General features: G+C 50.8%; 1 protein-coding gene across 48 annotated transcripts in view; it reads right to left on the bottom strand.

Moving 5' to 3' along the window:
* The window catches only part of LOC123072724 (uncharacterized), a 71908-nt gene that overhangs the window by 37704 nt on the left and 17771 nt on the right, over positions 1–16433 (bottom strand). The window lies entirely within an intron of this gene.

Genomic DNA, 16433 nt, shown 5'->3' with positions numbered 1-16433 from the left:
CTGCAGGCGGATCTCTTCTTTGCAAATCGCAACAATGGCCTCAATAAGGGACACAAGATTCGGTTGACGTAGCAACACAGCATGCTTGCTCTCAAAATCTAAGTCTAAGCCTTTTAGAAACTGCATCACAAACTTGCGCTCAACCCAATTTCTAGCAATCTCCGTGGATTTAGCATGCGGAAGCTCAAGGGGGTCACACTGGTCTAGATCCGCCCAAAGGTGCTACAGCTAATTCACATACGCCATCATACTTTTGTTCCCTTGACGAACAGCACAATCCACGCATCAAAGGCACTCGGCAATGCTTCAACAAACACTGCAATGGCTGGGAATCAAAGAGTTCAACATCCAGACCAGTATCAGGGAGTCCGTCACTCCACTTCTTCCATTTTGAGCTTTCCTTCTCCAAGAACAAATCCCATCAGGCCCTTTGTCTTAAAGATCAACAAAGGCCCGCCTTAATCAGCTTAGGTAGCTGCCCACGCCATTCAACTTGACATGATTGGGCATGAGCATGAGCTTGAATACCTAATCTGCGGCCACCACTGAGCATCGTTTCCTGCTTGTTGCACAGCTCATATCCATCCGGTTGATTCACAGTCAAGATGGGAATGGGTCAGGTCCGCCCGCTGGGTCACTGACCCGGCCCAAAATCTCGAGGACAATGGGCCAGGCGGGTTAGCCTTAAGCAATAGACGGGTCAGTGGAGCCGGCACCGTCTGACCCAATGGGCCAGGCGGGTTGGCCTTAAGCAAAAGATGGGTCAGTGGAGCCGGCACCGTCTGACCCGATGGATCACACGGGTCGACCCAGATGAGATCTACGTCCTAGTCCATCTTTGTGGCCGCCCTCGACCAATCTCTTCCGCCATCGGCCGCCCCCGACCGTCTCTGCCACCGGCCGCCCACGACCGTCTCTGCCGCCGCCCGGCCCTGGCCATCTGCCGCCGCCGGCGTTCCTCCCGCTGGTGCGCCTCAAGCTCGCCGTCCCGGTCGCCGTCGAGCTCTCCATCCCGGTCGCCAAGCACGGGTAGCTGGCTAGTTGCAGCGCTGTGCAATTTTTTGCGTCCTGTACTCCTGTTCGGTTGTAGCTGTGTAGCAGCGGCTGTGCAATTTCTTGCTAGCTAGGATTAGTAGCTAGTAGGATTTATGTTGATTTCTTGCGTCTTGCACACGTAGCTGCAGTGGCTGTGCACATGTTATTTTCTGCAAAATTGATTAGTAGCTAGATTTGTGTTTGAAGTTGAGATTGCTTAAATCTGCATAAGTGATTGTGGAGAATTCCCTTGTATTGTTCTCTGATTGAGATGAATCTTCCATACTGAGAATTGATCCATATGTATGATTGTGTACATTCAGTTTTTGTATGGTTGTGCATTAGTGTAATGTTGTGTGTAATTCTAGCTGAATTTTGGGTCGGCCCTCGGGTACCCAATGGGCCAGCGAGGCCACGGGATTTAGTCAGAATGGGTCGACCCGTGGCCCCTTGAAATTGGCCTTGAGGCCACGGGCCAGGTCCAAGGCCAGGTCCGGGCCGACATGTGCTATATATGCATACTCTAATTTGATCTACCCCCTTTCGTTTCGGTTTAGCTTTATCTTGCTAATCCAAAGAAAATAACTTGATAGATTGCTCTTTCATGTAGATTGCTCATTCCTGAATCTGTCTTGTGCCAAATAATTTAGATCAAACTCGTTGGCAGTATTACATCTATATTAGGAAAAAAAATAGCTTTCTTTTATTGCCAAACACATGTTGGTTTGCATATCTATGTAATTGGTCAAATAATGTATATCTATGTAATGTTATTGCCGAAGTTATAATGATATGATATTATATTATATTTTGACTTGTTTGGTTGGTTGGTTGCCCGGCCTAAAGTTTGTCGCCTTAATGTTAGTAGTAACTTGCAAAGGTTCTGATTTGGGACTCAGTTTCTGGTTGCAATAGATACAGCTGATGAGGCCTAAGACATCGTGACTTGACCCACAGACTTGTAGCCTAAGACACAGACTTGACTCACTAATTACTACGTAAGGAAAAGACTTAACTTATTGACGGACTGCTGCAAGGATTACTCTAATAATTCCCCCCCCCCCTAAACCTTGCAAATCAGACTTGAATTGATTTGAACCATCCCAATCCTAGCACGCCGCTCATGGAATTAGAATGTCAACGAGTTGGTCTGTGGTCCTGATGTTAGTTGGCATTGACACTCCCATCCTCCAAGCAGTCCTTTATAAAATGGTATCCAAGTCGATGTGTTTGTTGTGTCCATAGAAGACTGGGTTCTTGGCCAACGCCAAGGCGAACTGGTTGTCCACCATTTGCAGGGAACTGAAGGGCTTTATTCAATAAGGGGCTCAGACACTGTCAACCATGAGGCTAGTAACCAAAAACTCAGGCGGAGTCCATCCAACACTTCATCACCTCTAGACGCTAGCCCTTCAATGTCTAATAACGGCGCTATCAACAAGCACAAAGAAACGGTTTGAGTTCCAGAGATTAACTACTTCAAACTGCCACTTTCCATCTCTACTCGCGCAAAGCCTCGAAGCTTAGAAAAGACCACACCTTCACGAAGAGATATTGCCTTCACAACAAGTGGACTAGTGACACCGTGAATAGGCTTACACCAAGCACCCATGTAGGCCAAGGACGATCGTGCAACGCACCCCTACTCCACCCAGTCGTGCATCCATAGATATTCCTCCATCAGAGTTAATCTTTATGCAATCAAACTCAACAGGTCTCCATCCATGACCTGGCAAGATTCTCGCGTGCTCCCCAGGTAATTCCAGCAGCGACAGGGCCTCCCAGGTCATTTTCATTGAATGCACCAGGTCCTAACTTGCCTTACCATGAGTAATATTGTCCCTGGAGATAGCCGACATAACTGCGATAATTTTTGCCCGATCTCATCAAATCTCAGGTCACTAATATATCCCTTGACCAAGTTACTGTATGGAGCTCCGGACGCTTTATATGAGGCCATTCCCTAGAAGTAGCCAAACAAATTTGACATACAATTTTTTTACTTCATCTAGTGTTCCTCATCATTCTTCCCTGATAGTTTGGAACTCGCCCTCGAGATCTTCATAGAGCGCTTGTTCTGGATGGTAGAGAGTCAAGTCCGCAACATTGAAACTATTGGATATACCCATGTTGCTTGGAAGATCTATCACATAAGCATTACCATTTATCTTCCTCGCGATAGAGAAGGGCCAATACCTTCGCTGCCTAAGTTTCCCTTTAACACCTAAAGGTAGCCTCTCTTCTCGGAGGTATACCATCACCTTATCACAGGTTGGGAATGATTTCAGCCTCCTTTTGCAGTCAGCAAGTTGTTTATATTTCTGATTTTGTGCTTTCAAAACACAACGAAACTCTTCAAATAACTCGGTGTAATTATCCGCAAAGTACAATGCTGATTTTGAGTTTCCCCTTGATGGTAGCCTCACCGGGTCCACTACATGTGTTGGAACATTAGTGTAGACAATGGGAAAAGGGCTCCTTCATGTGGATCTATGCTTGGAGTTATTGTAGGAGAACTCTGCAAGAGATAAAGCCAGATCCCATTGTCCCTTTCTTTCTCCACAAATGCAATGGATCAGATTGCCCAAAAACTTGTTCGCCACTTCGATTTGTCCATCTGTTTGTGGATGAGCAGGGCTTATTTTTTTTAATTCAGTGTTGAATTGCTTCCACAAAGTGAGCCAAAATGCAGCAAGAAAGTTGCTATCATGGTCTGAGGCGATGGACCTTGGTACTCCATGAAGTCTGACCACTTCTCAAAAGAACAGATTTGCCACATAATGAGCATCCTTGTCTTGCGGCATTGGATGAAATGAGCCATCTTAGAGAACTGTCCACGACCACAAACACAGCATCACTCCCTCGTCTTGTTCTTGGCAAGCCCAAGACGAAGTCCATAGAGATGACATCCCATGGAGCGACAAGAACATGCAAAGGCATGTATAACCCTGTGTTCTGAACTTGGCTTTTGAAGGTTTGACATATAGGGCATCGCTGAACAAACTTTTCAGCATTTCTCTTTTGTTGTGGCCAAAAGTAGCAAGCTTCCAGGTTAGCGATAGTCTTGTCCGGTCCAACATGGCCACTAAGATCACTTGAGTGGAGTTCTCTAATTAGTTGTCACGCAGAGAACTCCTTGGGATGCACAAACAATCATTTCTAAAGAGATAGCCAGTCTGCATCAAATAGTCGTCATCTGATGGCTAGCCCCTGATGTGCTTAACCCAAACATGGCCAAAGTATTCATCATCCTCATACAACTCCTTTTGATCCATGCCTAGAAGTTCAGCCTCAAAAGAAGTCAAGAGGCATGCACGAAGACTTAAAGCATCGGCCACTCGGTTAGTTGTCCCAGATTTATGCACGATGAGATAGTTAAACCTCTTCAGATATGTTGCCCATCTTGCTAGCATGCGGTCAACAAGCTTTTGATTTCTAAAATGCTTCAAGGATTGATGATCACTATCAAAAATGAACTCTTTAGGCAACAAGTAGACTTCCCAAGTTTTCAAACCTCTGAAAACAGCATGCAATTCTTGTTGATAAGTATTCCATTTCTGTCTAGCTTCGCTTAACTTCTCACTAAAGAAAGCAATGGGCTTTTTTCTTGAGATAGAACAGCTCCAATGCCTACTCAACTTGCATCACACTCCAACTCAAAGTCTTGTTGAAATCAGGTAGCACCAAGACATGAGCTTGTGGGAGTTTTTGCTTGATCTCATTCGAGCTAGCTTTAGCCGCTTCTGTCCATTGGAACTTTCTTTCTTCAGGCACTCGATAATTGGTGCCATGATAGTGCTGAAATTCTTCACAAAACTTCTACCTCAGAAATGGTCTTTGGAGTTGGCCATTCTCAGATTGCTTCGACCTTGGAATCATGACCACGAATACCATCACATGTTATGACAAATCCTAGGAAAAGAAGTTGTGTTCGCAGGAAAACACATTTCTTCAAGTTGACGTAGAGCTCATATTCCCTTAGTACTTCTAGCACCTTCCGAATGTGATCAAAGTGTTCATCCTCATCCTTGCTTCATCGAAATAGACCACGACAAAGTGGGATAAGAAGGGTCAAAGGACTTGATTCATCAAATGCATATAAGTACTGGGTGCATTTGAGGGTCCAAATGGCATGACTAGCCATTCAAACAACTCTTCCTTTATCTTCAAGGCGGTTTCCATTCATCCCCGGGTCTGATACGGGGTTTGATACGGATTAACAACCCTTCCTTTGTCTTGAAATCGGTTTTCCATTCATCCCTGGGTCTGATACAGATTTGATGATATCCACTTCTTAAATCTAACCTTGTGAAAACACTCTTGCTCCATTAAGTTGATCCAACATATCACCCAAACAGGGAATAGGGAATCTATACCTTACGGTGATCTTGTTAATGGCTCTACTATCCGTAAACATGCGCCAAGATCCATCTTTTTTGGGCACGAGCAGGGTTGGTACAACATATGGGCTAATACTTTCTCGAATGTGCCCCTTCCGCAGCAATTCCTCCACTTTCTCCTTCAACATATAATGCTCTTTTGGGCTCATTTGATAGTGTGGAAGATTAGGAAAACTTGCTCCCGAAATTAAGTCAATTCTATGTTGGATTCCTCTCATCGGTGGCAGGCCTTGTGGCTCTCCAAGTATGTTCTGAAATTCTGCCAATATACCACGTACCTTTGCTAGAATTTCACAGTTAGGTGCTCTTCTCCTTATACAACAAGTGCAGCACATAAATCTGCCTCCTTCAAGTGTTTCATAAACTCATGAGGTATTGGAGATAGTTAACATAGTTTTCCCATCCTCCTTAGAGGTATTGTCTTCAATTTTGTTTGGTGGAATAATGGTCTTTCTCTTGTTCCAAATGAAAGAGTAAGAATTTTCCTTGCCCTTGTGTGTAGTATCCGCAACAAATTGCCAAGGTCTCCCAAGAACATGGCTAACATCTATATCAACTACATCACACAACATGTTTGAGCAATGATGCTTTCCCAAAGAAAGTAGTAGGTTGCATTGTTTGGTGATCCTCATATTCAATCCTTTCTTTGATCCACGCAATAGTATAGGGGTTTGGATGATCATGAGTCTCAAGCTTTAAATGGTTCACCAACTTCTGGGAGATAAGATTCTCGCAACTGCAACTATCAATCACTAATTTGCATACCTTACCATTCACTGTGCATTTGCTCTCATATATTTTATTCCGTTTTGTGTCATCGGGCTATGGTGTGGAACATAGGAGACGCTGAATCACACATACCACCTCTTCACCTTCTTCTTGACAAAGCTCTTATCCCTCTACATCTTCAGATTCATATTCTTCCTTGTCGTCTTCACCATCATGAATCGTAGTGTTAACAAAAAAATTAGTGGGCAACCATGGATATGTGTCCCTCTTTACCACATTTATAGCACTTTGGGCCTTCATTTGCCTTACCCTTGCCAATAGTTTGCTCCGGGATTGTTTGTTTTGCCTTTGGTGGAGCGGTCTTTTCTTCCACTCTATTAGTGTGATCCCTAGACGAGCCTTCGGTATGAGGATATGGAGCCTTAGTTGTATTTCTTGTCCTCAACCCTCGGCCTTTAAGGCAAGAGTGCTTGATCAATGGACCAGATTTGTTGCATATCAATCGATCCTGAATAGCATCATTGAGACCATTGACGTACCTTGCAACTTGTTGATCTTCAGTTTCAGCAAGGTTGCACCTCACTTGTAGCCTTAGAAACTCCTCCGTGTAATCTGAAACAGTGCTATTTCCTTGAGCACAGTTTTGGAATTGGATAAATAGGATCTGGTCATAATGAACGGGTAAAAATCTCCCTTTCAAAAGGCTTTTCATTTGCCGCCAAGTTCTTACACGAGGTTCTCCTCTCAGTCTGCGCTCTTCTTGAACACGATGCCACCATGCATCGGCTGTTAGACCTTTCAGCCTGAGCATTGATAGTTGTGGATGACACTAGGAGAGTTGGGACAATTTTCGTTGGTTTATTTCTCACACAATGCCATGCCAACCCGAGGGGTTGGGGATACATATTTATAGGCTGCTAGCCAGCCAAGGCATATGCTAAGATGCTGCCAAGATGCCAGTCCAAGATGCCAGTTTAAGATGCTAGTCTAAGATGCTAACTGACAGTCCTTGATGGTCAAGAACAGAACTCTATCCTAACAGCCAGTCCTTGATGGTCCAGGACTTTATCCTCCTAACTGCCACAAGGACCATGTGCTGCAGCCCCACAAGGACCCTAGTACACAGACTTATCCATCATTCTCCCCCTAAGTCTTGTACGTCGTCTTGTGGGAGAGTTGAATCATCCCAATCCTGGAGCAAAGTTCGAGGAACTTGACCCTCCCAAGGGGCTTGGTGAGCAGGTCTGCGAGCTGATCCTTGGTGTTGATGTAGCTCGCCTCGATGCTCCCTTCTTCCACACAGCTGCGGATGAAGTGATACCTCAGTCGGATGTGCTTGCTCCGTTCGTGGAACACGGGGTTCTTTGCCAGGGCCAGGGCGGACTTGCTGTCCACCAGGAGCTGCACCGTTCTGGTGTCTTGAACGAGAAGATCACCAAGCACTCGAGCAAGCCAGAGCACCTGAGTGCAGGCGGTGGAGGCCGCTATGTACTCAGCCTCACAGCTGGACAGGGCCACCACCTGCTGCTTGACTGATTGCCAGCTCACAAGACACTTGCCGAGGAAGAGGAGGATCCCGCTCGTGCTCTTGCTGGTGTCGATGTCACCGGCGTGGTCGCTGTCGCTGTACCCGACGAAGTGTGCCGCCCCAGGACACCTAGGGTAGTGGAGGCCGTGGTCGAGGGTCCCTGCTATGTAGCGGACGATCCTCTTCACTGCCTGCTGGTGTTCCGACGTTGGTCGCTCCATGAACCGACTGACATAGCCAACGGAGAATGCCAAGTCCGGCCGTGTGTGAGTGAGGTAGCGAAGGCTCCCCACAAGGCGTCGGTACTGCGTAGCATCCACTTCCTCCGTCGTGCTGTCGCGGCTCAGTTTCAGCCTCTCCTCCATCGGAGTGAGAGCTGGATGGCAGTCGGTGAGCCCAGCTAGCTCAACGATGCGCTTGGCGTAGGCGGACTGTCGAAGCGCGATCCCGGAGTGGTCCTGGTGCACCTCAATCCCTAGATAGAAGGAGAGGAGCTCCAGGTCACTCATCTAGAACGTGGCCTTCATGTCTTCCTTGAACGCCGCCACCTCTGCATCTTCGGTGCCGGTGATCACCAGGTCGTCAACGTAGACGCCCACCAGCAGGGCATTTCCTCCACTCCCCCGTCGGTAGACGGCAGCCTCATGCGGGCTCTGCTCGAAACCCATCTTCTTCAGCGTGGAGTCCAGCTTGGCGTTCCACGCCCTGGGTGCCTACCGCAGGCCATAGAGAGCCTTGCGCAGGCGGAGCACCTTGCCCTCCTGGCCGGGAATCGTAAACCTAGGTGGCTGATGCACGTAGAGTTCCTCCTTCAAGTCGCCGTTGAGGAATGCCGACTTAACGTCCATGTGGTGGACACGCCAGCCCTCCTGGGCAGCCAACGCAAGGAGAAGTCGCACGGACTCCATCCGTGCCACGGGAGCGAAAGCGTCGTCGAAGTCGACTCCTTCCTGCTGCAAGAAGCCTCGGGCCACCAAGCGAGCCTTGTGCTTGATGATGGCGCCGGCTCCATCCCTCTTCAGCTTGAACACCCACTTAAGGGTGATTGCGCGGTGACCTCGAGGGAGATCAGCGAGCTCCCAGGTGCGGTTTTGCTCGACCGCATCCATCTCCAACTGCATCACGGCGCGCCATGCCGCGTCTCTCTCGGCCTCTGCAAAGGACCATGGTTCGCCGTCTTCACACACGAGTTGTAGCTGCGCCTCCAGGTCACGTGGCACCAGTCCTGGCACCGGCTGGTCGCCGAGCAGATTATCCATCGTACGGTACCGCAGCGGTTCGCCGTCATACCACGCGTCGATACGCTCCTCGTCGTGAGTGAGCGGGGAAGCGAACTTCATCGGGTTGTGCTCTGCGTGAGCTGGTGCTGATGAAGACAAGCCCGGAGTGGCGACCGCCGGGGCTGAAGTATGCGGCGTCACCGGTTGTGGTGTCGTCGGTGTAGCAGGCGCCGCAGTCGATGTAGTTTTGGGGGCCGCGGTAGACGTGCCCGGTGAAGAGGAGCTGCTTGCTCCCCTAGCTTCCTTGAAGTGGGCGTACACGACAATGAAGTCGTCATACGTCGGCGTCGAGCCATCGTCCACCGCCTTGTCCCATTGCCACCCTCGCCCTTCGTTGAACACGACGTCTCGCGCTGTGCGCACACGTTGTGTCTTTGGGTCGAGGATGCGGCAAGCCTTTGAGCCCTCCGCGTAGCCGATGAAGACTCCCGGAGTGCTCCTATCGTCGAGCTTGCCGATGTGGCCGAGCTCCTTGGCGAACGCAAGGCAGCCAAAGACCCGCAAATGAGATACCGCCGGCTTCCGCCCATGCCAGGCCTCGTACGGAGTTCTGCCGTCGAGTGCCTTAGTAGGAGAGCGGTTGAGGATGTAGACGGCCGTTAGCACCGCCTCTCCCCAGAAGACAGTCGGCATCCCTCTCTGCTTGAGGAGAGCCCGAGCCATCCCCACAACCGTCTGGTTGCGCCGCTCGACGACGCCGTTTTGCTGCGGGCTGTACGGCGCGGAGTAGTGGCGCTGGATGCCCTCATCGGCGCAGTACGACGCGAATTCAGCCGCCGTGAACTCGCCGCCGTTGTCAGTGCGCAACACGCGCAATTTGCGGCCGTTCTCCGCCTCCACACCAACCTGCGCGCGCCTGATGGCGTCCGCCGCTTCTCCCTTACTGTCGAGGATCATCACCCACATGTAGCGGGAGAGATCGTCGACGAGCAGCAGGAAGTAGCGTCGACCTCCTGGTGTGGCTGGCGTCACCGGGCCGCACAGGTCTCCGTGCACAAGCTCCAGCTTCTCCTTAGCCCAAAAACTCGCCTGTTGGGGAAAGGGGAGTCATCTCTGCTTTGTCAGCACGCAGATGTCGCAGAACTGCTCCACATGGTCGAGGCATGGCAGGCCTCGCACCATCTCCTTGGCACTTAGACGCTTCAGGGCCTCAAAGTGAAGGTACCCAAAGCGCTCATGCCACTGCCACGCCTCGTCGTCTCGACGGACAGCGAGGCAGACCGGTTGTGCCACCTGCACATCAAGGACGTAGAGTCGATTTTCACCTATGGGCACCTTGGCGAGAAGGCGACGCTGGCGATCCCAGATGCGTAGGACCCCATGCTCAATCAGCACGCTTGAGCCGTTCTCATCCAGCTGTCCCAAGCTGATGATGGAATTCCTTAGCGCGGGGATGTAGTAGACACCGGTGAGCAGCCGGTGCTCTCCCATCTTGGTGGTGAAGATGACGGAGCCGACGCCCTTTATCTCCACAGCGGAGGCATCCCCGAACTTGACGGAGCCTCGGAGTCGAGCTCGGCGAAGAATTCCCTTCGACCGATCATGTGGTGGGTGGCGCCGGTGTCGAGGCACCACCCTGTAGCCTTGTCCTTCCCGGAGCCATCTCCGAGAAGAGCGTGTGCTTTTGGCTCATCGAGGTGGATGAAAGCCTTTGCGACTGGAGTCGCCGAGGGTAGCTCAATGCTTGCATGCGCCAAGAACAGAGCCGTCTCCTCCTCCTTCGCCTGTGCGACGTGAGCCTGGCCTTGTCATGAGCCTGGCAACTGTTGTCTTGTGCCGGCTTGGGCTTGCCAGCGGCCCCGTCCTTGGCGCCTCCGCGGGCGTCACCTTCGGCACGTCCTTGTGCCCTGCCCGGGGGGCCTCTTCGCGCCTTACGCTGCTTGCCACGCTTGCGGCCGCCCGTCAAGGAGGAAGGCTCCCCCTTCTTCCTGTCACCAAGGCTGGGATCCCACTGCTCCCGAGTTAGGAGCAGCTTCCCGCCGGTGGTGACGGGCCCCGAGGGGGGCTGTGGCTCGTCGGTGTCGACGACCTTGAGACGACCTATCGCCTCCTCGATCGTCATCGTGGAGAGGTCCAGCAACGACTCGATCGAGCGAGCCATCTGCTTGTACTTCTCGGGAATGCACCGAAAAAGCTTCTCGACAGCTCTCTCCTCGGTGTAGGTGGCATCGCCAAACTTCACCATCTTCTGCAGCAGAGTGTTGAGACGGAGAGCAAAGTCATCAACATCCTCACCTGGCTTGAAGCCCAGGTTCTCCCACTCCTTACGAAGTGCCTGCAGGGTGGACTTGCGAGCACGGTCGCTGCCGATGCGTGCTGCGGCGATGGCGTCCCAAGCCTCCTTGCCAGTCCGCTTGTTGGAAAGCGAGAACTGCATCTCGGGCGGGACTGCGGCGATGAGGGCATCCAGTGCCCGTCGATCCTCTAGGTGGTCGACGTTGCTGTCCTGGACTGCCTCCCACATGCGCCGCACCTGGAGCCTGACCTCCATGATCCCGGCCCACTCGACGTAGTTTGTTTTAGTGAGGGTAGGCCACCCAACACTGGAACCAACATCCCTGACCACAGTCCGGACCTCGTAGAGGCCGCGGTCCTGGTCGTTGCAGCCGCCGTCGCGGTGCGCGCCTCCACCTGGAGCGCGGGCGTGCTCGGCTGCCCACTGCGCCGTCCGCTCCTGCGCCACTTTGGCGCAATCTGCGTCGGCGCCGTCGTTCGCAGGCGCGGAGCTGCTGGAGCTGCCGGGGCTGCCGCGGAGTGCCTTGGCATCTGCCGTAGCCTCACGGGCTGCTTCTGCTGCTGCTGCTGCTTCTACCTCCGCCCTGGCTGCTTCTACCTCCGCTCTGGCTGCTGCCAGCTCCGCTGCAGCCAGCCTCGACACTCTTGCCGCCGCAGCAGCTGCTGCTACAGCCGCTCACTCACGCTCCTCTGCCACGGCGCGCTCGGCCTCCTGCCGGCGCCGCATGCTCGAGGTAGCTGTGTGCCATGCCAACCCGAGGGGTTGTGGATGACACTAGGAGAGTTGGGACAATTTTCGTTGGTTTATTTCTCACACAATGCCATGCCAACTCGAGGGGTTGAGGATACATATTTATAGGCTGCTAGCCAGCCAAGGCATATGCTAAGATGCTGCCAAGATGCCAGTCTAAGATGCTAGTCTAAGATGCTAACTGACAGTCCTTGATGGTCAAGAACAGAACTCTATCCTAACAGCCAGTCCTTGATGGTCCAGGACTTTATCCTCCTAACTGCCACAAGGACCATGTGCTGCAGCCCCACAAGGACCCTAGTACACAGACTTATCCATCATCGGCTCCTCCTTTCAGCTTGAATGCGACCAAAGGAACTCTACGATCTTCCGAAACCTCCATGACCTCAAAGAAAGTCTACACTTCACATAACCAATCTAGACACCCTTCAATATCAACATTTCAACTAAAAGTTGGGATCTCGGCTTTCACCTTGCATATGTAGGGTTGGGTACTCTCCGATATGCATAGAGATCAGGTTCTTCAAGGGCATCATTATATTCTTCACCTTCAGAAGCTTCAACATAAATTGGCCTTCTTGAAGCACGTTGAACAGCATGTTGTTGTGGCGGTCTTGCTTCAAGATTACCTCTCCTTTGTTGAACATCTTCTTCTTTAGATGAATCTCCTTCATTGGCAGCAGGGGGGACACCCTTTCTTATCATCTCAACTAGCTGGTCAAATCTCCGATTGAGATCTTCACGCAGCTCATTCATTTGTCGTTCTACAGTATCCATCCTCTTCTCCAATTACTCCATTGCTTGCTGCAGCTTGCTCTCAAAGAGAACAGCAAGAACTTGTATGGATCAACAAGGCTCTGATACCACCTGAAGCAGCACAAGATTGTGGAGGAGCAATTCCACCTTGCTGCTACAATGTGTACAGCACAAGTGTTGAAGGAACAACTTCAAGGTGTTGCACTAGATATCGCTCTCGAGGCGAATTTAGGCCAATATGAAGCAGGAGATCTACTCCAAGATCTTAGATAAGAACACCAAGCTCTATTATAGGTAGTGGGGGTACATAGTCTAGTTCCAAAGTAGAGGTGAGGACCTCTATTTATAGAGCTTTGTGAAGCCTTCACATACTTCTACTTATAAATGGAATACTCTAGAAAACATTATTTAAGTTTCACCATTCAACTCATAGCTACTCACAACTAGAAGACTCTAGAAAATAGTAGGTAGGGTAGAAAAGAAAAGAAAAGACATACTACACTAGAGTGGAAGCATCTAGAACTAGCCAAACAAATCTGACATGCTTTTTTTTTCCTCATCTAGTGTTTCTCATCACTCCGGGCTTGTTATGAGCTTCTAGCCGTGCTTCCCAAGCAAGGCTAAATGGAAAAACTCCAAGTTTCAAAACCCCATCCCACCAGCAATCTTTAGCTTCCAAAGTACTTGTGTTGCGACAAATGTGGCAGCCACATACACTGCCTCGTAGGAGGACATGGCCATCACTCGATGCTTGAGTGACTGCCAGCTCACCAAACTGCTACCAAGGAAGAACATCGTGCCACTTGCTATGTTTTAAAGGCGTCCGTAAGGCGACGCCTAGGCGACGCCTAGGCGTCGAGGCGCCCCCCCAGCGCTTTGCGCTTTAGGCGCCTAGGCGTCCGCTTTAGGCGCCTAGGCGTCGCCTAGGCGTCGAAGCGCCCCCCCAGCGCCTTAAAGCAAGGCGTCGCCTTAAAAACATAGGCCACTTGTGCTCTTCCTGGTGTCAATGTCACCGGCAAGGTCATTGTTGCTATAGCCAACCAGTCATGTCTCTCCAGTCTACCGACTGTGTGCACAAGGTCATTATCGTTGTAGCCTAGATCATAGTGGTTGGTACCAGCGACATATCGAAGGATGCGCTTCACTGCCATCATATGCTTCTCTGTATGTTGCTCCAGGAAACAACTCATGAACCCAATGGCAAATGCCAGATCCGACCGTGTGTGGACAAGGTAGCAGAGGCTGACAACGATCCTCCGATACTCTGTGGCATCCACCTTTTCTGCCGTGCACTCACGACTCAGTTTGAGTCGCTCCTCCATCGAAGTGTGAACTAGGTTGCAACCTTCCATTCCTTCATGCTGAAGGATGTGAGGCGCAGAATGTGCCTGACATAGGCCGATGTCATCCCCGTCTTGCTGAACTTCGATTCCAACATAGAATGACAATAGTCCAAAGTCACTCATCTGGAGTTTTGCTTTCATCTCGTCCTTGAAGCTCTTCACTGCTCCCTTGGATGAACCAGTGATGATCAAATCATCTACATAGACTCCAATGAGCAGGATTTCATCGCCGGTAGATCGCGTGCTCGTGCTCGCTCTGTTTGAGACAAATATCCTTCAGCGTGCAGTCAAGCTTCGCGTTCCATGCTTATGGCGCCTGCCAAAGGCCATAGAGGGCCTTACGCAGTAGCAAGACTTTCCTTCTCCGATGAACATGAAACCAGGCAGCTTCACGTAGACCTCCTCCTTCAGTTCTCCATTAAGGCTGATTTTACATCCATGTGGTGGACAGGCCACTCCTAGGTAGCCAAAGCAAGCAGCGGCCGATGGATTCCATGTGAGCCACGGGCGCGAAGACTTCATCAAAGTCAATGTCGGCTTGCTGAATGAAACCTCGTGCGACCAGTTGTGTTGTGTGCTTGATCACCATGCCCACGTAGTAGATCGACAAGCTCCCACGTCATGTTTTGCTTGCCATGCCTCATCTCTCTCAGCTTTTGCAAACGAGCACGGCTCCCCCGTGTTGGATAGGTGTAGCTCAGCATCAAGGTTGCACGATGCAAGTCTGGGCAGTGGTTCTTCTACAACAACAACAACAACAACAAAGCCTTTAGTCCCAAACAAATTGGGGTAGGCTAGAGGTGAAACACACAAGATCTCGCAACCAATTCATGGCTCGGGCACATGGATAGCAAGCTTCCACGCACCCCTGTCCATAGCTAGCTCTTTGGGGATACTCCAATCCTTCAGGTCTCTCTTAACAGACTCTTCCCATGTCAAATTCGGTCTACCCCGCCCTCTCTTGACATTCTCCGCACGCTTTAGCCATCCGCTATGCACTGGAGCTTTTGGAGGCCTGTGCTGAATATGCCCAAACCATCTCAGACGATGTTGGACAAACTTCTCTTCAATTGGTGCTACCCCAACTCTATCTCGTATATCATCATTCCGGACTCGATCCTTCCTCGTGTGGCCACACATCCATCTCAACATACGCATCTCCGCCACACCTAACTGTTGAACATGTCGCCTTTTAGTTAGCCAACACTCAGCGCCATACAACATTGCGGGTCGAACCGCCGTCTGTAGAACTTGCCTTTTAACTTTTGTGGCACTCTCTTGTCATAGAGAATGACAGAAGCTTGGCGCCACTTCATCCATCCGTCTTTGATTCCATGGTTCACATCTTCATCAATACCCCCATCCTCCTGCAGCATTGACCCCAAATACCGAAAGGTGTCCTTCTGAGGTACCACCTGGGCAGTGGTTCTTCTCCTCCAATCAAATTCTCGATGGTGCGGTAGCAAACTGGTGTGTCGATGTGAGCAACATCGGGTCGATCATCATCATCTCCTAGTGGTGTGACAAATTCTGGAGTTGTTGGAGCTGATGCAGATTATGGTGGTGCTGCAGGTGAAGTACCCCGAGTATCATGTCCTGTTGACACAGGCTTAACTCCCCTTGTGCTAGACGCATAGCTGGGTGACGACAGATGTACAGGACATCGATGTCGCCGCCCGAGTGTGCGTCGTTGTCCGCTGCCCAATCCCAGCCACGTTCTCATCAAAGATAGCGTCCCGGGCGATGCGGATGCGCCTCATCATAGGGTCCAGCAACCGGTACGTCTTCATAGCCGATGAACACAACGAAGGAGCTACGGTCATCAAGCTTATGCAGGTTCTTGTGTTCTTTGACATACGCCATGCACCCAAAGGTCCGAAGATAGTGGACAACCGGCTTGTGGCCATGCAACGGCTCATAAGGCGTCTTTCCTGCAAGGGATTTGGTGGGGAGCATGGTTGAGCAGGAAGACGACCAACAGTGCTCACGGCCTCCCCCCAAAATTCAGCAGGCATGCTCCTCTGTTTTAATAGAGCACACGCCATTGCCACCACCATCAGGTTCCACCTCTCAACAACACCATTCTACTACAAACATAAGGTGCAGAGAAGTGGCATTGGATGCCTTCATCAGCACAATAGGCAACAAATTTCGTCGAGGTAAACTCGCCGCCATTGTCTGTGCAGAACACGTGCAGTTTGCATCCGCTCTAAGCTTCTGCTCCTGCCTGAATCCTTTTGATGGCATCAGATGCACTATTCTTAGCAGCCAGGAGCATCAACCACATGTAGCGAGTGGGACACTAGCAGCAAGAAGTAGCGCTGCCCTCCAGGTGTGGCAGGCGAAACAGGACTGCATAGGTCGCCATGGACAAGC

This window comes from Triticum aestivum, chromosome 3B (genome assembly GCF_018294505.1).
Source record: "Triticum aestivum cultivar Chinese Spring chromosome 3B, IWGSC CS RefSeq v2.1, whole genome shotgun sequence".
NCBI classification, from domain to species: domain Eukaryota; kingdom Viridiplantae; phylum Streptophyta; class Magnoliopsida; order Poales; family Poaceae; genus Triticum; species Triticum aestivum.
The sequence above is the reverse complement of the archived record's forward strand: the minus strand, read 5'-3'. Positions and strand labels throughout refer to the sequence as shown.